Source organism: Corvus cornix, chromosome 3, assembly GCF_000738735.6.
Source record: "Corvus cornix cornix isolate S_Up_H32 chromosome 3, ASM73873v5, whole genome shotgun sequence".
NCBI classification, from domain to species: Eukaryota; Metazoa; Chordata; class Aves; order Passeriformes; family Corvidae; genus Corvus; species Corvus cornix.
The window spans coordinates 31268998-31292196 of record NC_047056.1 but is presented as its reverse complement, the minus strand read 5'-3'; the positions used below and the strand labels follow the sequence as shown (position 1 = coordinate 31292196).

At 53.7% G+C, this 23199-nt stretch overlaps 1 long non-coding RNA gene across 3 annotated transcripts in view; it reads right to left on the bottom strand.

The window, feature by feature from the left end:
* LOC120411762 overlaps nt 1-10444 on the bottom strand; it is a 43431-nt gene extending 32987 nt beyond the window's left edge. For all 3 annotated transcript variants that reach the window (XR_005604277.1, XR_005604278.1, XR_005604279.1), the window contains exon 1: nt 9969-10444. This is a non-coding gene — a long non-coding RNA (uncharacterized LOC120411762). The remainder of the gene's footprint in view (nt 1-9968) is intronic.
* Nucleotides 10445-23199: the final 12755 nt, after the last annotated feature.

The window sequence follows — 23199 nt, the reverse complement described above, 5'->3', positions numbered from 1 at the left end:
CTTCCTGTGCTGATGGGGTCACAGGTCCTGGCAGGCCCAATGGGCAGAGCTGGACCTCAAGCTGTGGGGAAAACTGAGGTGGAGAGTTAGTTATTTGTGCATGCGAGGGCCATGGAAAGGGAGCATCTGTGGGAACCTCTCTCCTGAAAGGTTTTCTATAGGAGTGGCTGGAGAGTACCTCTTGGAGCTTTCCCTTTGTATTAGGATATCCTGAGTCAGAAGGGACCCACAAGGATCATCGAATCCAAATTATAATGAAGTATTGAGTACTGAATTTTTTATTCTGCTCTAACAGCAGGTTCTGTATTCTACAGGGAGCTTTTACTTTTTAACACAAACCTGAACTCCTGAAAGCCAGGCAGTCTGGCAAATGCCCTCCCTCCCCCAAGGCCTTCACCGTGAAGAACCAGGGCTGCTTCCTGGTCCCCATGTCCTGCCCTGCCAGACATTTCCCTGCCATGGAGGCTCCCATTCAGTACCATGGTCATGCCACCACATTTTGTTAGCAGGGCATTGTGGCACACAGTGGGATCAGTGGTCTAACCAGGGTGCTGAGCCTGCAAAAGGACAAGATGGTCATGAGCTACCTGGACTGTAGCTCCCAGGAGACAGAGCAGCATCGATACCAGGTCTGTGTTTTAACCTCTCTCTCTCTCTCTCTCTAGAGGAAGGCCGGGCAGGAATTCAAACTGGGATAGTCCTCAGGAACTGCACAACCCAAATGGCTTCCACAGGAGCATTTGGCATCAGAAGAAGGACCAGATGAGATTTGGCTGCTGAAGTCCTTCTGCCCTCAACTTCTCCTCCACAGGCTGGCTCCTGCCAGCTGTTTCTCCGTCTTTTCACCACAGCACTTTCAGTTTTGGCCAAGCCGAAAGATGAGCCTTTCCAGCCTCAAAGCTGGGAACCTGCCGAGGGGAGCTAGACTTTAGCAGAGATCATTTGCCTCACAAATTGATCCGAGAGCTCCTCCAAGGGGCAATTGCACTGCTAACCCACCATGTCCCTCCCCCTGCATATGCGCAGGTGTCTGCAGAGCTGTCAGACCTGTGATGCTCAGCAACCTCAGGCGTCTGCTCCACTTTCTCTGGGAGAGACAGCCAGGACACTTCGCTGAGCTTGAGCAGCTCCCACGCAGCGGGCCAGCGCTCAGTGCCAGGGGATGTGTGTGCAGAGCCAGCCGGAGGTAGAATTCGAGCCTGCTTTCTCTGAGACAGCCAGGGCCAAGTCCAGAGGAAAAAGCGAAGAAAGACTTTGCTGTCAGAGTCAGGGTTTACAACCAGCCGTAAATGGCCTCGGTCCCTGAAGTTCCCATGGTGACAGCCCTGGTGAGAACAGAGCTGTCTCCTCTGTCCAGTCCCCGCCAGCCCTTCCCAGGTCAGGGCGTGTAGCTGCCTAGCACAGCCTGGGTGAGCTCACCCAGTGCTGGTACCCCCGATGGGGAATGAAGTGCAGCCCCAGCTCCAGGGAAGCAGCAGCCAGGGCACCTTGCATAGCATCCCTCTAGGCACGAGCTGCGAATGCAGCAGCTTTGGGGCTTGATGCTTCTCCTCCAGCTGAGTACAGGATTTGGTATTCACTTCCCTCCCCTCAGGCTCCAAAAGGCAAGAGATTGGAGACAGTAATGGATGCACCAGTTCTCCACTGGACACGTGCACAGAGCACCTTCCACCAAGGTCAAAAGCAAGCTTTCTGGAGAAAGGGCTGTTTGGAACACATGGTCTTTGCTATAAGCTTCTCTTCATTCGCTAGCTAGTTTTCTTTGCTGGTGTCTGGCCAACACGATATTCTCTTGCTTGTTCTATCAGCTTGCTTACTTAATGCATTCAGAATGGGGAAAGGCCCACTGCAGAGGCATCAGTGTGCAGCACAGATCTAGGTTTGCTCCCAGATCTAGGTTTGCTTTGACCTACTGGGAGACCATGGGTAAATCACTTGGTTCTTCTGTATCAAAGACTCCTGTGCGTTCAAAGAAGACATAGCTTTTCACCTGATCTTGCTGTGCCTTCCATGCTGTTAGAGAAAAATCTTGTGGAGATAGATGGATGGACCACATCCCATCATGGGAGCTACTCTAGATTCCCAGCAAGTGTGACTTGTCCCACCAGATTAACCCCAGTGTGGACACTGCTGCCTGAGCCTATTACCCCTGGCTCCCCATAGAGCTGATGGGAAGGAAAAGCATTTTTAGGACTGGATCAAGCTATCCTGTTTGATTCATCTACTTGAGCATGAAAAAACTGATGCCCTATAAATGCTACCGGCTGCTCATGAAGTCCAGGACATCTTGGTGACATTAGATGTCTCCACTGCAGAGCCTAAGACGTGGTTAGACAAGTCATGCTGGCCATGGCAGCCGCAGTTAGGATGCACAGATGGTGTGACTCCGGTGAGTGGAAGAGCTGACTTTTCCCAGTCATCTCTCAGTGTGTAATTCCTCTTAAGGCAGAAGGCCTTGCCTTGGCTGGTTATGGCATCACTGTGCTGCGAACATGAGTCACCGCTGTAACAGGCTGAATTATGACTCCTTGCTTGCTGAGTTTAAAACAGAGGAAGGCAGCTTAGGCAAATGGAAGGGCCTAAGCATGTGAAAAATGTTCCCTTTTCAAAACTGCCATTAGCCAATTGAAAATCTCTGTATTTGGGTTGCAAGTCTATGCCAAGTCTCTGTCTGAGGCTCAGTTCAAACACTCAGGCTATATAATCCCTTCCAGTCTGGGCTCATAATGGAAATGCCAACAGACCGTTAAGCACAGCGGTATTGCCAGGTTTTGCTATAATTAAACACACACAGGAAAAGGTATAAATAACCAGGTTAAATTAAGGCAGGGGGCTGTGATTGAAGGGATCTCCGGGAAAGCCTGCAACCTGGTTGTGTCTGACTGGTTCAGGGGTGGTCGACTGGGGACTTGGGATTTGTGCCTGGCTCAGGTAAGCCCTCTCTAGCAGCAGATGCTGTGTATTAAAGTGAAGTCAGCTGGCAACAATCACCTGCAGAGCATGATGTTCCAGCTCCCAGGTCTGTGCTCCTGCCCTTGAGAAGATGCTAAACCTTGCCTTACAGAAAGCCAGGTGAGGGGAAAAATAGGAGCCTTGCTGTCTTCTGAGTCACACTCGACCTTGCTGGGTTTATGTGCCCTGTTGGAGGCCCGTGTTTGTTGTTTGCCACCTTGTCCTCATTTCCACAACAACCAGATGAAGTGGCCTGAGGAAATGATGATGCAGAGGCCATAGATAGAAAAAGTTAAATATATAGTAAAGAAAGAGTGGCAGAGGAGGCAGAGACTTCCTTCTGGGATGTTGGTTCTTGCAGGCCATTCGGCCCACAGCCTGCGGGTCCCCCCAAGGGAAGCACCTCTCTGAAGCACACAGGCATCGCAAAGCGGCCAGCAGAGACACGGCGGGTTCTGCTCTCTCCTCTGTGCAGATTGTTCCCACTTTCACATCCCAGCTGGCTGGCAATAAACCCTCCTGCATGTAGATGCTGGGGAAAGGGGGAACACCCCCAAAGAGGACACTGGCTTAGGTGTGCCAGCAGACAAGTAAAGCTAGAAAAAAGGTGGATTCACAAGAGAAACATTCCCATGCCAGCCTTCTTTCTTCTGATGATGTGTGTAAGTAACACCGCGGGAATGCTGCAGGACTCTCAGGGAAGGCAGCATAGTCTGCAGGATGCACCAATGACTCTGCACAGTCCCATCCTTGCTCAGGGCAGCAGTGCCAGGTCCTGAGCTTATCAGCAAAATTAGCTGCACACACACATCCCTCATGGTTTTCCTCTTGTGACCCTAAGCTCAGTTTGAATGAGTTTTCTGGGCCAACTCTTCTAAATTTGTATCAGTATCCAGGGAGCTTTAGTAAATAGCACAGCAAATATTTGGTTTTGATATTTGTCTTTCAAAAAGACAATGAGGCAGCAGCCACACACAAGGACGCGGCCACGCGTGCGACCTCAGGCAATCACGGAGCTCACCCCGCATCCGAAAACCAAGGCTCGCTTTTCTGTCTAAAGAAATAACTTCACTGGGATTAATGTGAAAAAGACCCCCTCCGCTGAAACCAGATCCATGCATGTTCTAGCACATACTCATTATTGTGTATGCTCGTATATTTTTCTGACCAGAGTCATCATGCATCAAATCTTGCACTTTCCAAAAAAAGAAAAAGCTCATTTCCAGCCTGCAAGACCAAATCTGACCTCAGCTTGTGCTTCCCCAGCTGAGCTAATAACATTCCCAACCCCCAAAATATGGAGGCAGCTCAGAATGGAAATGTTAAAGAGCCGTAATTCCAGAGGATGTGAATGGCTAATTCTGTACATTCAAATGAAACAGAGGGGAAATATACTGAATGGAGCCCATGTATAAGATCATATGAAATGTAAAAAGACTTGTTGTTCAGCACACACACTGCCTCTTCAATCTAGTTCTGTTTAAATGCCCATTCTTTTCGTTTGGCATCTCCTTGTCCCTCGATGGCTGAATCAAAAGAGGAACGAAATAATGACACAAAGATTTTTAAAAACTCAGCTCCAGCTGCAGCAGGGAGAAGCCTGAAGCGAAACGTGAGAGCGTACGGCTCTTTGTTAAGGCTTCCTTGGCTATAGAATATGCTATATGAAACGCCTGGCGGATCCCGTTTGGTCCTATGGAGGGAGAGCTCTTAAGGTGGCTCTCTTGGGTTTGTGGAGGATTGCGGGAAGGCTTCCCCGCATTTGCAGGCAGCAAGCGTCCCACCTGCAGAGACCCCAGGACCCAGATGGTTCCCCCTCCAAACACCCTGGGGGCCCAGGGCACTCTCTCCCCAGACAGTGGGTGGTCCAGCCTTTTTTTGTCTTTTTCGTCATTGTAGCTGCCACTTTACATTGGGAAACCAAACTCAGCACTTCTTGTTGGGAGATGGTTCCAATTTATACAGATTGCTAAGACATAAATACGTTTTATTCCATGCCTCTAAGGTATTTTTGCATGCCCAGCTGGCAGAGCCACACATACAGCTGCTAGGAGGTCTTGGTGCCAGCAGAGTAGTCCACAGTCCCCAGCCACAGCCTTTCCTAAACTCTGCATTTGGAAGCTGGTGGAACAGTTGATGTCCTGATGACTGCAGGGACCCCAGTGGCAGCAGCATCCCAGCAGAGCTGGGACAGAGCTGGGACAAGGCTGCTTGTCACATCCGTATCTCCAGCACCCATAAGAAAGTTCGGTAGGTCCTTGCAGCAGATGCCCCACCACGGCCTCCTTGCAAATGCTGCAAATACCTTTTGGGAGAGGGCATCACCCAGAGCATCCGCTTCTGGAAAGGAAGACCACCATTGCCTCCTTTCTCTGGCTAAGGAAAACCAGGGAGAGAAGGTATGGTGCGAAGGAGGAGGCTCCCGAGGGTGGGGCCAGCTCTCCCCACTGCCACTCAGTCCCTTGGCCAGTGCCATGAAGAGCAACACCAAAAGACATCCAGTGAGTGCTGTGGTGACCGGCTCCGCACAGCTGAAAAACTTGGAGCCATATTGCTTAATCTAAACAAATGTTCAGTGAATGTCAACACTAATTCATTTTCCGTGGGCTGAATACTTTTCTTCTCCGAGGCTCTTCCAGCAGCTGTGGCTGATTTCTGCTTATGCCCAGCATGTCTCCCCCAGGACCCCCCACCTTCACAGACACCGTGGTGGTTCTCAGCATGTCCCCTCACTGACACCAGCCCTTGGCACATGCTGGGAGTGGGCTCTTTCCAGGGGTTCTCTGTGGGAAAACCCAGTGATGCTGGCATGCCCTGAGCTAGCATCAGCACTGAAAGCCCAGTATGCAACCTGTGCACCTGGACAGGTATGAAAATTATTCATCAGCATTGAAGGATTCTCTGTATTGTGTGTTACTTGGGAAGTGGAGTCCTTGTATGTTGTGCCTACCCCACCTCACAGCTGCTGGACACCCACTACAGGGGTAGTACAGACAGAGTACAGGTAGGACAGGCAGCAGGATGCTTCCCTGCTGCAAGGAGCACAGGTCTGCCCTGCTCAGTTCTTTGCCTGGCACGAGGATCCTTGCAAAGCACCAGGGAGAAATTTCCAAAGGCATTCAGTCACCTCAGTGCCCTTGGCTATCTTCGTTGAATCCCAGAGAGGAGGGGTGCCATGACCACCGGTCCCTGCTGCCAGGACCATGCCCCAGCCTCATGTGCTGCTGGCACATCAGGAGACATGTCACCTGCCTGTCCCAGGGGCTGGGAAGGAGGAGCACGTTCCTCCACAGCCACTGAAGCCATCTCATGACGTTTGCACACATGGTTGCCAGAAGGCTGTCATAGCTTGGGAGAGGACAGCCAGAATGGCCATGTGATCCCCTCGCTGCTATTCCTGGTGCCCAGTGAGGCTGGAGGACTGTCACACGGAGTGAGAATCACCCGGCTGTAGCGTACAAGCCAGGTAAGTCCAGCTGTGGTGACTGCAAATTCCTAATTAGTTCATTGCATCAGACGGCCAAACACTCAGAGTCATTACCCAAGGATGGCCTACGTGCCCGGCAGGGCGTACTCCCCTGATCCCTGCTTCCCAAAACAGGACTGGGAGAGCCAGACTAGCTCACCCTGGAAAAGGGACACGCTGTGTGGTGTGCCCGGCAGGCCAACAAGCTCCAGGTCCCGCAAACCACATGGGGAAAACCCAGCAAGACAAAGTGCCAGACACGCAGCAAATGGCCTGAGTGTGGCTGTCCTACACGGTGAGGTCTCATTCTGCACCACACATGGATGTGGAGTGGGTCTCTCTAAGCCACAGACACAGGGACCTGGGCACAGGATAGTGGGTTGCACACCATCTCCCCCATCCTGCTCTCCTCCACCTGAGGCTGCAGGCAGGCATTACCCACTCCTTTCCCACCGCTTCCTGCAGACAGAGATCTGGACACGCTTTTGGATGCCCCTCAGCAAAGTGGTATCAGGGCAAGCTCCCTGTGTACTGGCTGGCAGGTTTGCAGAGGGATCCTCTCCCCCTGAGCTCGGCCGGAGCCCTGCCACTCACCCACTCCCAGCAGCACCAGAGAGCAGTGGCACTGCTGCCTCAGAGGTAGCACGGGCAGGCTTGGCAGGGATTTATGTATCTTGGAGTTGCTTTCCCCGTGGTGGTAGCTGGAACTGATTCTGAATACTTAGCTGGTTTAATATGAAAACACAAATCCCTGGATTGACAGCTTGTCCAAGCAAGGCACCGTTTGAGTTCCTGGCAGCCAAGCAGTGAGAACTAATGCTGGTCACAGGGTGGAGGTGAGAAACAGCCGAGCAGCTGGGCTCTGCTCCATGCTTCATCTGGAGTTTAGATGCTCTTCTTTCCTTGAGCTAGGCTAACATGGGGTGGCAAGGTGCACCCTTGTCCTCCCTGGACTTGAGCCCCATCAAAGCCTGTGATGCCAGCGGATTGGAGGTGCTGCAAAGTGCAAAACTAGGCAGGGACTTCCTGCCCACCACACTGTGGAAGCATCTATGTCACTGCAGGCTCTCCTGTCCTCCTCCTGCATCCCCTCCTGGTCCCAGGGGCACCTCACTCCACTGGGTGGAGAGTTCTCCTCTTGCCTGCCCTCTGGATGAAGGGTCCTGCAGGATCCAGGATGCCACTGAAGCAAGGACTCCTTTAGAGTAACCACCTCCCAGCACACAGCAATCCTACCTAACTGGTTCAGGCAAGGGGTGATGAAAAACGCTGTGTCCTGCTGAAACCACTGTGAGATTTAGGGCAGGCAGGTGGGATCATCCAGGCTAGAGCAGGACCAGTGGGCCTGAACTGGTGCCCAAATAGTACCAAAGGCACCACCAGGTCTGCATGACAACATTCCTGGGGCACAGCTGGCCATGCTGAAGGGGTCAGTGCTGCAGCACCATCCTTGCCCATCCCCTAAGTAATGTGGGTGCTGCTGAAAAATGGGGCCCAGCCACCGCAAGCACTGTGCGGGCACTTTCTGCGGGGTCCCTGGCCCACACTGCAGGACAGCTCTGCTCCTGCACAGTGGCATGGGGGTGGCACAGGGGTAGGTACCCGCAGCAGGAGCTGGGTCAATGTGCTATTTGGAAAAGGCATGTTAGACCTTCTCTCCTGGAGAAGCACCTCTGTCAGGGTCTCATCCAGAGCTCCCCCTCAGTAGCTCTGCATTTCCAATGCTCCCCAGAAGGAGACCTCACCAATGCAGGCAGGCAAAGCTGCCTCTGAAGGAAATTTTATTCCCCATGTGACAGAATGGGCAGAGTGGATAGAAAAGCAGCGATTGCCCCAGCTCACTACCTCCTGGGAACAGCAAGGGCTGTTATATGGTGCACTACAGGCATGATCCACACCTGCTCCGGGGGGAGAGGGAAGCTGTGGGGCTGTGCACAGTCACTTCTTCCACTCAGTCACTCTTCCCACAGCTGTGCCAGTAAAGCTATTGTCCTGGTCCCTACAGTGGGAAATCCCAGATCCAGCTGGAAAAGACCAACACATATCCCAGGTGATCCTCAGAGGCCCCAGAAACAAACAGCAAAAAAAGCTCTTTTCCTCTCCTTGTATCAAAGCACCAAGCAGACCTCACTTCCTGCCTCTGCCAGCAACTATCAGGGAGTTACTCAGCTCCTTCCCCTGGCTTTCCCCACCAAAGGGCACCTCTGATGCAAGTGATGGGTCATTGGAGAGCAGGATGTGGGGCTGTGAACATGCCCCAGGGCACAAAGAAGCTGCAGAAGAAGAGGATTCCCCGGCACTGCCCTGCGAGGCCGGCCATGGAAACGGGCAGCAGGGAGAAGGGAGTGTGTTGACAGCGCGCTACGGCTGTGCACCCCAAAGCCCGGCCTGCTCCCAGCACCCCCAACCTGGGACTGCCAACAGGCCACCGAGGGGCTCGTGGAGAGCAACACTGGGCCACCTGGGGCGCGAAGTCACGGTGGCAACCCGGCGTAAAACCTGTGGGGTCCCGCTCGCCCCACAGTGGCCTCGGCTCGGGGGCGGCGGGGTGCGGGGAGCCGGGCGGGGGGCGGCGGTTCCGGGCCCATCTCCTTGAGGACACCTTGGTGGCGGTGCCGGGCCCATCTCCTTGAGGACACCTTGGTGGCGGTGCCGGGCCCATCTCCTTGAGGACACCTTAACGGCGGTGCCCGTGGGCGCCTCCCGCCGCCCGCCCCGCTCGGCTCCCGCCGCTCCTCGCGGGGAAGCAGCTGACTCGGGGCGGCTGCCAGCGCTGCTGGCTGCTGGATCCGGCCGCGGCAACGTGCAGCCCGACATGTAAACCGGGCAGGCCTATGCTAATGGCGGGGGGAGGGTGCCTGGCGCAGGGGTGAGGGGGACGGAGGTGGAGGCCGGAGCACAGCCAGAAAATTTCCCCCCCCCATCCGCCCCCCCGCTTCTCCATCACCACCTCCCCGCATCCATCTGCCTCCCCTCCTCCTCCTCCATTCATAAAATCCGGGCGGCACTGCCACCTACCGTAGCGTGCGACAGCCAGCCCGCCGCTCGGCTCGGCCCGCGGGCAGCCCCCAGCCCAGCCCCCTGCCCCGGCACCCAGCCGCACCCCCGACCCCTGCCCGCGGGTCCCGGCCCCAGCGCCAGCCCTCGTCCCAGCAGCGCCCCCAAAGCCCCCACGGGGCAGAACGGCAATCCTGTCCTTTCCCTTAAAGCCGAGGTGGGGTCTCTCCGTCCAGCCCCTCACCCCAGCCTCAGGTGTGCCCCAGCTGTATTTGGGGCGGTCTCCTCGCGCCTCGGGGTGTGCACAGCCACGAGCTGAGCGGTCAGCTCCACCACCACCCAGCCTGCTGGAAATCAGAAGATAGAGACAGCAGTCTCCTACCTATGCTGTCTGTTTTCCCACCCTTAGGGAAACCCCCAGCTCGTGTTTTCAAGCACCTCCTTAAAACCACAAAGCCCTCTCTCGGCACGGGGCAGATAGAGGACATAACAGCCTGAGACAAGTCACGGGCCTTAGGTTTTAAAACAAGAGATGAAAGTAGCACATACCTACCAGGAGAAGGGTGAGTTAGCCATCAGCCATAGTCCCTGCTCAGGAAGAAACCTTCCCAGGGCCAAGCAACCCCCTCCAGGAAGAGACACTGAGGGGCAGCCCCTTTTCCTCGGCAATTCCTTTCCAATTCCCCACTGGGGAGGGCCGAGACTCCCACCGCCCTCTCCTTGTAGTGTTCTATTCTCCCTCCTCAGCACACAATGGGGCAATCCCTGGTTGGGTCTTACTCCACATCCCTTGCCAGCACCCACAGGAATAAATTCCTGTGCCTTCCCACATCAGGGGACTCTCCCCAGTCCTGCATTACTTCCTTTTCCTTCCTTCCTCTCCTCTCCTCTAACAAAGGATAGTTATCCCCAGTCAGCAAAGATGGCAACCCCACACCCCAGTGGGAAGTGAGCAGACCTGCAGGGCAGCAGGGGCTGGACCTCCAGGTTCATGGGTGCACGAGCAGGAGCAGCAGGCTCTCTGGCCAAGTGTCCCCCCGGCAGCATTTCAACTCACACCAGCCTCCCTCTTTGTTCACCAGAGTTGCCCCCGCCAGGACTAAAGCCCTAATGGAGTGGGAGAAAGGGAAGGGGGTGAATTTGGACAGGCCCGACAGAACCTGCGGGCAGGTCAGCATGAGCAATGCCTGTGCAGGTGGAAGACCTTGCACTTGAAGCTGAATGGGGAACACTGAGCATCTCTACAGGGAAGAGAGAGAGGGAGGGAGGGAAGTAGGAGGGAGGGAGGGGAAAAAAATCTTGTGAGTGCAGAGTTTGCAAAATGAGCTGGTGGTAAATAGCTGGAGGATAGACAGCGTCTGTACGTGAGGCACAGCACGGAGAACTGCACCTGAGCAAGGCTGGGCCACTGCTCGCTCCAGCATCACACGTCACTCACTGATGCATCCTCCCCAGCCTGCTCTCTCTCTGCACCAGCTCCCCCGCCTCCGCCACAGAAATGCAGTGGGAAAAATGGGTTCCCCCCACACTCAGTGCAGCCACAAAGCAGAGAGCTGGGAGAAGCACAACTGAACTTGATTCAAGGTCCAGCAGGTGCCTGCCAAGGGAGATTCAGCACCACGAACCTCCTGATCCCCTTTTCCTGCTGGGAACCCACAGCCCCTTGAGCTCAGTGTCTCCCCACGCCCCTGCTCAGCTGCTTTCTGCCCTGAGCAATGGCAGCCGTGTCTGCCAACACTCCCTGCTCGCTAGAGCTGCTATCCAAGGCCCTTTGTTCCCCTCGTCGGGAAGCCCTGCTTTGCATTCCGCAGACAGGGGTTGAGGCCCAACACAACTCATCTCACCTGGGATGCTCCAGATGGGAGACCACCAGCTTTCCCCTCCCTGCTCTGAAAGACCGGGCAAAACTCGCACAGCACCTGGAAAACGTGTCTCCCTCCCTACGTGGGAAAAGGAAGAGAAGCCATCCTTTCCCTGGAGAGAGGCGCGCCCAGGGGTGTCGGTGATAGCAAACCCTGCCGCTCATTTGCAGCTTCCCCCGGCGTGCTCCCCAGGCCCGCCGGGATCGCCGGTCCCACGGGCGGCAGCCCCGCAGCCCGGTTCCGTGGGAAGGCAGCCCGGCACCCGCCTGACACCCTGTGGCCGCCTCCTGCCTTGCAGGGACGCGGAGCGGCGTGGAGCGGGACGGGGGTGGGATAGGGATGGGGATGCGGACGGGGATCGGGATCCAGCCCGTGGGGAGGCTGCGTGGGAGGGGGCACACAGGGTGTCTTAGCAGAGCAAAGCTGACAGGAGCAGGGAGAAACCACAGACCGGGCACATGCCTGACTCCTGCCACCCGCCATGCAGGGATGAAATGCTACATACTTTAATAAAGCAGCACACGCATGTCCCAGCAGTTTCCATAAGTGCCCATGGATTCAGCCCAGCATGTCCAGGAGGAAAAGAATTTCAATTTACTGCGAGCTGATGCCACAGGCTCATATGAGTGCACAAGACGTCTTGCTCTATGGCAGCACATGACAGCAGGGGCTGCTATAATAATGCCCCAACAGATGGGAGGCTCCTAAGAACATCCATGTGGGTTTCAAGCCCCTCAGAGAGTCCTCCCCACTGCACAGCAAGGCCTTTTCCCTGTTCCTCTCTGGCTTTACTCACTTCCTGCCAGAAGGCTGAATTTCTACTTCCCAAAGCACAAGGGCTGGAGTCTCTGCAGGGGCTGGGGTAAAACATCGTTATTTGCACACCCCCAACCCCACAGGGTGCCCACTTGCTGCATCCACGTGTGAGGCGTGAGGGTCACAGTGACCACGTGTGGCATATGTCCCACCCGGGTCGGGATGGGGGACACACTTGTGCAAGAGTTGAAACACCTCGGCAATTCCCATTGCTGAGAGCCAAGCCTGCAGCATGTCTGAGGCACCACTGCAGGACCCCAGCCCGGGAAACTCCAGCAGCAGTGTGGGTGGAGCTAGCACTCACCCTTCTTAGGGAAGTAGGAGGAACGGCTCTATGTGGTGCCCCAAGGGAGTTACTGATCCTTAGCACCCCCCTCGTTTCTCATCCCTGGAAAAGCTGCCAGTACACTGGGGGCAGGGGGAGGCGAAGGTGTTTTTCTTAAGAGCGAAGCCACCTTGGAGCAGGCAGCCCTTGGTCCAGATGATCTCCTAGGTAACCCAAATGAAGCCCTGCAACCTTGATAGAAAAGCTTATCTCCATTTAGGAGGGAATCCTTTGTATACTCTTACTGACCTGCCTCTCTTCCCTGTTTTTACAAACCCCAGTGGATGTCCCACCCTTACTCCTCTCAGGGCCTTCAAGAGAGTCCTCCAAACCCCACCAAGCGTGGCACATGGCTGCCAGCTTGATTCTCCTGCAGGAGCATCAGCCGTGCCCAGGGAGCTGGTGATCCCTGCTCACAGCATTCATTCCCGGCCTCCCCTGGGCATCCATGGTTCCACATGCCTCTGCAGGGAGAAAGGCCGTGTCTCTTTCCCAGGCCTTCTTGGGGCAGAGCTCCCCCTTGATGAGAGCCCATTGTCAGCGGGGCAGTGAGGCCATCAGCTGCCTTCTCTGCTCTGACTTTCTCTGGCTGCAGTTCGGAGAGATTTTGACCTGATACTCTGCCCCCACACATCCCTCTGGCTGGAGCCCAGCGGGAATAACCAGAGACATTCAGATGATGCATCGCAGGAGAACCATTTTAATTAAAAGTGATGCTTTGGTCAGCGGGGTACAGACTTCTTTGGGGATATGGGGGGGAGAAGTGAGCTGGGTGAGTGATGTGGGGGGGGAAGATGTGCTCGTCAGGGTTAGCTCTGAACTCAGCAGCTTTGCCAGGAAAGTGGGAAGTGGCAGGGCAAGGTGCCCTGAGGTACTCGCTTCTCCAAGGCCTTACCGTGGGCTGGTGCTCTTGGCAGTGCTTAACAGTGTCCTGAAAGCCTGGTGCAAACTGCAGTACTCCCTCCCCCAAACTCAAAGCTTTTGCTGCTCCCAAATACCAATCCCTTTCCCAGCAGAGAAGGAGGATGTCTGTGCACTGCTTACAGATGTTTAGAGGTACAGGGGCCTCATGCTGAGTCTCGAGCTCTGCCAGAAAAGAAAGCCGAAAGCTCAGCAGGGCCCTGCACCAAGTGGATTAGTGCAGCGTAGTGGGGAGCCACAGCCACCTCCTGTAAGTGGGAATCACCACAAGGCCTGATGTCCCTGCCGTGTTCTAAGCTCTGGTGGCAGAGGGGATCCATCACTGCCAGGAATGTGCTGAGACCGGAAACTACTTGTGAGGGGGAGTAGGGTTTGAGGAAGAATTAGGCAAGGGGATTCTTCCTCACGTAGAAGTGAGGAATCCCCTGGGACTGGGCAGCTTGAAAGAGGGCCAAGCCCTGGTGTCCATCCTAAAAAACCTCTCCTAGGCTGGTTTTCTAGCTAGAGCCTAGTCCACCCTGGGCAGTTGTGATCTTCCTGCCTTCACGGAGGACGCTCTGGAAAAAGCTCCCAGACACCAAACCACATTATTCTAAATCACCAGGAATGTGTTTCCATTCAAACACCCACTAGGCCTGTTTTCTGCTCCTGGGAGAGCCATGGAAAACCACATCCAGGCCCTGCATGCCGCACCTGCCCACAGACATACCCCTGGAGGAGTCAGACATGGAGCAGCCTGGCACAGAGGCAGATGCCATGATGGCAAGAAGCACCACACTCCTGTCCCAGCAAGGATGTGTCCCACCACCTTCCCACCTTGGCTAGCAGCAGCCTGGCCATGTCAAACCACAAGTACCTCTCAGGTAAAGTGGGAGCATTCCTAGCCTGCACTGCCAGTTGCTGTGAAGAGCCATATTTGCCGATCAGCAATAGCAAGACAGAGGGAGCATGGCAGGAGGATGGGTGGCACAGGATGGAGGTGGGGAAGTTATGCCACTGGACCTTGGCAATGCCTGGCAAGACAGCAAGGAAAGGGTGGAGAGCGACTACGTGATGCTTTGCAGGGAGAGCTGATCTTATTAATAAAAGCTGCTTCTTCCCAAGGCCTTGATAATCTCTCCTGATGCAGATTATTTACAGCTGTGGAATTTAATACTCCAATGAACAAAGCTCTCTGAAGCACAGAGGGAGCAAGCAGACTGTTAACCCTTCTGCATGGCACCAGGGGCTTTCGGCTCAGGTTTGATGCCTCAATGCAGCTGAGCCACAGCAGCCACAGCCCCACCAGGTCTCAGCATCTATGAGACCAGCACCCAAGCCAGGCTGAGACTTGGTAGAAAGTCAACCCAAAGCCCATTCAAACACCTGGATTCTCTTAATTAAAAAGGTAGGCCAGTGAGTAGTGCTCAGAGGCAGAACTTGGGCAGGGCTGGGGGGCTGTGTTGCCAGTGAGGTGCTGCTGCATTACTCCACCAGGTAAATACTTGACCTTACAGATACTGGGTCAATAAACTCAGCCTCCAAGCTGAGGAGATTGTCAGCCCTAGCTAAGTCATCCAGCCCTCACATTCAGTGCCAGGTGTGTGAAACTGAGTCAGCTAAGACCTGGGAGCCTTGCTGTGGGTCTGCAACACTGGTGGGAACACAACTGCAGCACAGCACTCCTGCTGCCTTCCCTAGGACCAGAGATCCCCTGGCTAAAGTGTATGCTTTAGTATATGCTCTGCAATGGAACCCCTTCTTCAGACTGTCTTGAAATCTGGTGCATCTCAAGAGGAGTGCATAGGAACCATCAGACTTGGCTTATTGCCTGAATGGTCCCTTAAATACAGGTGATTTGGAGGGGGAAAGAATGAGGTGGGCTTGAGGCACAGCCTGGAAAAATCAAAGGTGAGAGGGATGTACAGGAAGGAGTGCTTAATCGTATGGGCTTGTCCCACCAGTGCCTGGGCCTGGTTGAGTGTATTCATTGCTGAATGGAATGGCCACAAGACAGCAGCTAGGGTAAGGGGTGGGCTGAGGGATGGAGAAAGAAAGGCAAACACCTGCCTCACTTGCATGCTAAAATCCACTCACTACCCCATAACAAAGTGGCAGATTTTGGAGCCATAAATGCAGCCTGGGTTTGATCTGCACCTCTCTTAGCATGCCTGTACTTCAGACATTCCCCAAGGACCACACAAATTGTTGGTCTAGTTCTGCATAGCATCGTTTAAAGGGTCACAGTAGCATCCCTACCATAAACTAGGTAACTATAATCCCTAGACATGGTTAACAGCCCCCATCCACCCCACCTAGTCCATGTGGGAAAAAGCAGAATTCATGTGGGATCTGTTGTCCCCTCAGTCAGTAAAAGCCTGGCTGCTGAAGTTTCCTGAAGCAGGAAACACAGAGCTTGTGCACCACCTCAGGAGTCTCTTGGGGTGGTAGTCCCTTTATATCTCAGCAGCACCCAGTCCTTGCACAGAACCAGAGCAGCCTAGAATACCTGCCCTAAAACCTCAGCATATGTCTCCCAGCTTATGCAGCCCCTTTGCTCTGAACTTGAACCCTTCTTCCTCTCTCTGCCCTGTGATGCCATCTGCCAAGGATTTCTCAGGGCTCTTCCCCATCCTTCGACCACCCACAAAGGAGTAGCTGGAGGTTGTAGAAGGGAGTTTAGCTCAGCCTCAGGTGACCTAAAATTTGCACGGGACAGCCCATTAAGTCTGCATTTCCCCGTTCTTAAAAGTCTTAAGGTTTGTTCAACTTCCCGCAGACACACAAGGTACCACCTGCCAGCCACCACTCTGCATTGGCAGTCTTTTGCCCTGGAGTTTTCCTGCAAGCAATGCAGGCTGACAAAGTGGAGACACCAGCAGTGAAGGGAGCACAGGGACTAGGGGAAGGGTGGATCCCTCCCCAGAAAGCCTGATGGGTGTTTGGAGATCCTCCCTTGCAGGCAGGAGGACAGCCTGGCTTCCTTCTCCCCCAGGTTCCACTTCCTGAGCTGTCAAGCCTTCATGAGGGAACTGTCTCTGCAGGGCTGGATTTGATGCCCTGGAGGTCCCCATGTCCTCAGCCCACCCCACTGCAGGTGAGGCCTCCCGGGAACCTATTCCTCCTCCACAAGGCAGAGCCAAGGCAAAGTGTCGGACTTGTGAAGCCAGTTAAACCAGCTATTTATAGATGTTAACATTATGAAACACAGATTGGAGGCTTCCTGGAGCTGTCTAGAGCCTCTGGAAGAATGTCCAAGAGCCAAGCATCAGGCTCAGGAAACAAGGGCAAAGATAACATCTACCATCCTACCACCTCCTCTCCTCACTTTATCTACTTCTACAAGCAAAGAGTTTTCTGCCTCCAGTGAACTGGAGCCTTTCCTACCCTTCTCCAGACACCCAGAGGGAATCTTGAGCCTTGTTTTGAAGAGAAAAGTAAACATGATTAAGAACAAACCTCAGGTGGCTGGGCAGCACACAACCATTGTCTTTGCTCTGGTCAAGCACAAATACAAAACCCCAAAAGCTCATCCTGCAGAAGTAATAGGCCCTCCTGCACTGGAGATGGGTACCACCTTCCCAAGCCTGCTGTGCATCCCAGGCAGATGCTTGGGGTGAAGTGTGAAAAGTCAGGACAAAACAGCACCTGAGGGCCCTAGGCAGAGCTCCCTTAGGGATGGCCTGAAGTGCAAGAGTGAAAAACACATTCTGGTCTGTTCAGCTTTTGCCATCCCTGGTGAACCTAGAGTGGTCTGCTGTTGTCAGTGCCTCCAGGGAGCTGCTAGTGGGCCATCAGAGTGGACTGGGCACCACTCACCCCACTGTACCTCTCTCTGCCCCATCCCAACATGTGGCGCCTGTTTGAGTGAGCAGGACCAGGCTTGGCAGGACCAGGACATCAGGGAACACCTGAGCTCTTCCCATCCCCTGAATGCACTGAGTGAAACACACTCCCCAGAAGTACATGCCACCCCTAATGCTTGACTGCTGCTCTCCCAATCCACAAAACACTATTCCTTTTGGAGCCAAGAAGGGAGCACCATGACTTCCAATCAGAGCATCATGTTGCCCCAGAAATGTGAGGAAGATTTACTTCATCCAGGGTCAGCACCCAGTCTTACAAGCTAGAGCAACAAATGCTTTAATCCCAAGAGATGTATCTACTGTGGGAAACCACATTGGGGTGCCATAGTCACGACTGGGGTCCATCAGAGGAAGACATTTTTATCCCCATCCTGACCTTGGCCCCAGGGAATACTCACCAGTGCCCCTCACGCTCCATACCCACAGCTATGAAGAGCAGCTCATTTGAGCTAGAGAGCGAGCAGGATCTGGGGTACAGCCTTGTGCCAAAAGACCTTGGATGTTCTTCACAGGCTCTGCCTTAGGCCATGTTGTACCTTGGGGCTTGCGTGTTTATTTTTAAAGAACTGCATTACATTCACAGAGTTTGCAGCCTTCAGACATTTGCAAAGCAAGCTCATATTTCCAAGGCCCAAGGGACAGCCTGTCTTTGGTGTCTGTGCCACAATAATTGGGCACATCACTTCCCAGTCTTCTGGGGAGGGTGTATGTAATATTCACACTGAGCACATTCACTGTAGCCAGCATGGAGGTGAGCATCCAGGTTCATTTTGAGCTCTGTTAAGCAGTGAAGCCCTGGAGCAATGAATTTCATGAGGCAACCTGTGTTTTGGGTGAAAGGAAAAATGAAAAAAAGGTAATTTTATTTCCTCTGACAGCCTGTTTGATTGAACACTGCCTCTACTGCACTCTCAGAGAGGGTGAATGGATGTGCCTGATGTGTTTTCTCCACGTCCTTATTTTTATCCTTCTGTCATGAGCCCTCATTAATCTTTCTTCTCTCCAGGCTAGACACTCCTGAGCTTTCCAATTCTGTTCTCTTGTTAGAGGGTGCATTTGTGACAGGCCTAGGAAAACTTCCATCCTCTATCCCTGACAGCTTCTGAGATAAGATGACCAGCCTGGCATGCTCACTTGAGGCTCCACCACTGCAACAGCATTCAGACTGGATTCAGTGTCATTCACCCCCCATTTCTTATGCTGTAGAACAGGAGAAACTACTCAGAAAATGAGTTGGCAAGGCTGTAGTTGGTGCTAACGCGCTCAGGGGAGACCCCTTTGGGCAGCAACCACACAAGCTTCAACCTTGGGGCTCTGCCCTGGCAGCAGTGCCAACCCCATCCCCCTTCCCTCACTCCCAACTCCTTGCCCCCTTTAGCCCCTCTGCATTTCCCAGTACAAGTGTCCAGCCCATAGAGTTTCCCTGATGGACACTCTCCCCCTTCCCTTGTCTATCTTGAACAGTAGCTGCAGGATATAAACAAGTGTCCAGCTGTTTCCCTGTCCTCTTTGCTCTTCCTGGGTCATGTCAACCCTGAACAGCACAGCCACGTACAGATGAGATGCAGACACTTAAAGAAATGACAGCCCTCACTCGTCTCATCAGAAGGGCTCAGCAGGGTCCTGCCACTGCTTCTGTGTGCAGCTGGGTGGAAAATGCTGCTCAGCCAGCAAACCTGAGGCTTGGCATGCCTTTCCCTCAGGGAAGGAGATTTAGCATCTGCCTCTAGATGAAAGACCCTGGCAAGGAGTGACAATGCATTCTGAGGGGTTGTTTTGCATCAGGAGAGTGGCCCAGATCAGGGTTTCACAAGAGAGCCAGGCTGTGCCTCCCTGCTGCCCACCCCTGACTCCTGTTTTGCAGCCCCCTGCCATCCATGAGCCAGCATCCTGCCGCTGTCCCTCCTCTTCCCAACCAGCCACCAGCCCCACGGGAGTCAGAATGCTGCTTGCAGACCGATCTTCCCAGTGATTTTCCTAGCCCAGCACGCCCTCACCGAAAGGTTAAAGCTGACCCTGACGCCCCTGGTCACTCAACAACCTTCCGTGGAGACAGGGCTCAAACGCAGTCAGAGTTCCCTGGCTCTCGCCGGGTGTTTCCCCGAGAGGCCAGGTCAGGCTCGGTCCGCCCAGAACCTTCCCGCGGCCGGCCGGAGCTGCGCTGCGCCTGGGCAACGTGCTGAGCGGGGAGATCCTGTGCGCGGCGAGTCTGTGCCGTCAGTCAGGCTCAGGGGCCCGCCGAGCGCGGGGCACGGGCAGGCTGCCGGGCACACCATCACGCCCACATTGCCATCTAGCCTCCCGCTCGGGGATGTGCAGCTCACCGCTCTCAGCCCTGCCAGCCGAGCGAGGCGTCCAGGCTCCGGCTGCATCACCCCCAGTTCGGCTCTCTCCCCCTCCTCCCAGCTCCCAAAGTCACCAGCTGCCTCCCCCAGCTCTGGGGTCCATCCACCCTGCTGGCACAGGGCCACGAGACGGGGCCGCCTGTCTCCCAGCCTCAGTCTCCAAGCAGATGGAAGACATCAGCTCCCTGCTGCATCCTTCCAGGATAATCTGTCTCGCCCGCTTCCTTTCGGGGACACCTCTTCTCACGGCCAGTAAATCCCCAGTGCTCGCCTGTCTTTTTCCAGACCCCAGCCCTCATCCAGAAAGCCTCGTCACGTGTCTTTCATTGGCAAGCATCTTCCCAAAGGCCATCCCTCCCTACCCATGCAGGATGCCCTAAAAAAAGACCCTTCTTCCCCAGCTCCCATGGAAGAACATGTGGGCACAAAGTCACCACCACTGCCAGACAAACAGGCACCCTCTTGGGAGCTTAGCTGACACAAATCCTATATCCAAATGCATGGGAATGTACACTAACCCAAGGACCCAGTTGGAACTGACCCAGGGGCACATTTGTAATGAGGCAAGAAGACCCCAGGAAGAAGACCCTAAGCATGTGTCACACTGGAAAATTTTTTCACTGACAGTATCAAATCATGTTAATAGCAGAATAATAAACAGGGAGCAGGGGAGAGAATGACCTTCTGGCAGCAACCGAGATAGGAAGTGTTTTGGTTTTTCTTCCCTCCTCTCAGAGAAATCATTCCACCTGCCTGCAGCTGTCCTTTAAGAAAAGGACCTGCAGGAAGAACTGCTACACAGAGAGGAAATCACATCTGCTTTCCTAGTAGGATGGACGCAAAAGGAAAAGCCTCCCATTTGGAGAGAGTTAAGCTTCAGTGGATCCCAAAGAAGGATGCCACAAGCCAGGGAACTCAGCAGCTGCTCCCAGGACACCACTGGCTCGCTCATCAGAAGGCCCTGGAACAGAGCAGAGTGCAGCCTGGAAGCTGAGAACAAGCAGGTATTATCCCCTGTGCCAAAACAAAAGAGGGGACCTGGAAATGAGGATCCTTGAGCAGTGCCTGCTCAAAGGAAAAGATGGAGAGCCTGGAGAACCCACATCAGCCTGGGCAAGGCCCCATCCATCTGCCCCTGCCTGCACAGGCTCTGCAGCCAGAGCAGCAGGGACTGACTATCCTGCAGCCATGGCAGGGCCCACATCAGTGGGATGGGTGGGAGCAGGCTATGAGCTCATCCACAAGCCTGACCCTTTCCCCTCGGAGAGATACTGCTACAGGCAGCACCTGGAATTTGCCAAGCACAGAGCTGTCAACATAGGCCAGGGATTTCTGCTGAGACTATATTCCTCATCAGGGACGACAGGTAAAAACTGCAGGAGACGCACTATGGGATATGCTTAGCTTAGCTGTCTGCACGTCTGTTTATTAAGCTCTGAGATTAAGGATTTAGTTCCACATGTATCAGTTTACTTACAACTAAAGCATCACTCCACATTTTAATCTCAAGTATGCTGCATTGTCTTGCCCGCTTCCTCTCGTGCCCTCTCCCCATGACCTCTTCCTCAGCAAAATGCTGGAAAGTTATTAGCAAAGATTCTGTGAAATGTTTAATATCCAAACAGCAGGGTCTAGCATCCCATGAGAGATTCACAGCCCCTATGGTCAGGACAAGAAAAACAAGGATTGTTTGCAGGCGCCCAGGTCCTGCTGGTTGATGCTTTGAGGCTGGAGTTGTTGCCAAGCAAAAATCTCACACTAAATTGTCCCTTCAGACAAGTTATAAACCAGGCTAGGCAGGACTGAGGTATTCAGCTTGGGATAAATCCCGCTTCGACTCTACCCACAGCCTGTGCACAGAAACAAAATACCCCGTACAAGTGCCATTTCAAATTCTATTTTCTAGACTGTGTTCAGGGAAGCCATCTTCCTCTTCTGTTCTCAAAAGGATTTACATTGAGGAAGGCCAGCACAGCCTTGTCAACTGGCTTATGATTTATTAAACAATTATAGAAGTATTTGTTTATGTGTTTATCAGGGTTGGAGGAGTTTCAAAGGTTGCAGGTTTTCTAAAGCAAGACCACTGAGCTATTGAGTGGCATAAACACTTTCCCTAAAAATGTATAAAAGCATATACCCTTTTTCTACACAAAATACGATCCAGAAACAAATTTAACCAGGAAAAAAAGGCAACGGACAATGTCCGAGTCGTCAGGCTGTGCCATGCCCTTGTGACACAGAAGCAAACCCCACCCAAGGGAGGGAGGCCAGTCACACTTATCACTGTGACTGCCACACAGAGTTTGCTCACTGTCCCACTTAGCAAAATGGCATAAACATCTCCGAGCACACAGAGTTCCTCCTGGAAGTTGACTGCATTCAGACAGACTGGAAACACTGACTTCAGCCAGGCGAGCATCTGCTCTGCTGCTGTGCCATTGGGCAGACACCTATGCAGGAGACAGGCCCAGGGCTTAAAGGCAACGCCCATGGGGCTCAGAGGGCTTGGAGCAGCAGACCCAATGTTCCCTGGCCTGTGGACAACAGCAAACAAGGAACATGCTGCCAGCAGCACGTGATTCTGCTTTCCCACAGAACTGAGTTCACACAGAAGTTTTACTTAGTGGGACACTGCCATTACTTACGGTTAATACTGAAATTAAACCTATAATATAATCTTTTGTGTTACCTGGAGTAATGGGAGTTTGAGGGGATCCAGGGCTCACTTTTCCCAAGGACAATGCGGATTTCACAGTGGGGACTATGGGGCAGACACATCTGCAAGGAGTAACTGGAGTGTGCAATAGCTCAGCACTGCATTCTTTAGATCTTCACATTGAGGCAATGCAGAGCCAAAGCAAGGTGCTTTCCCAGCCTAACAGGAAGGGGAGGCAGAAGGGCAAGGAGCAGCCAGCCACCCCTGCCACCAGACCTGTGAGGAATTGGCTGAGGGGCCTGAAGCTGGGCAGACTCCTGCTGACTGTACCCCCTGCACCCTCTTCCCCAGCACTGCTATGTCTAGCAGTGCTCTGCACTGATGTCCCTTCACCGGCCATGAGCACCAATTTTCTCTGCTCAGCTCCATAGAAAAGCAGCTCTTCAGTCCTGGATCCCAACTGGTCCTGAAAGCAACACAGTAGCATTCGCCATTGCTGTGCCTAAGCTTAGGAAACTGGACAACAGCCAGCCTCACCAACAGCCCACCAAGGATGATGTCCAATGATGGTCCCAAGAAGCAGTCCAAAAGGAAGCTTCTTTCTGTGGATCTTTCAATCTGAACCCAGCCCTTGCACTAATCAGAGAACACAATTTTTGGAGGTTAGTGACGTAGAGAGCATAGGATGGATCTCACCTTCCCCTTCAGCTCCCCTCCCTACTTCTGCTTCCCAATCTCTGGTATGCCCTGTTCAAGCACACGCCACTGAAGTTGCAGGCCACCATGCCCTCCTGATTCTAACTGCTCCTAAATACTTCTCCTAGCCAAAGACAGAAATTAGACTTTTTACTGAATGTGCCCAAGGCACCCACAGCTCATTGTGTATCTCTCCTACTCTATTACTTGTGAATCCATTTTGTAGATCCCAGTGTCATTTGGCCAGGGACTGAGTCTTGCTTCTGGGGAACTGGGAAAGGCTGAAATAGGGCAAAGAGAGCATACGCAATACAGGAC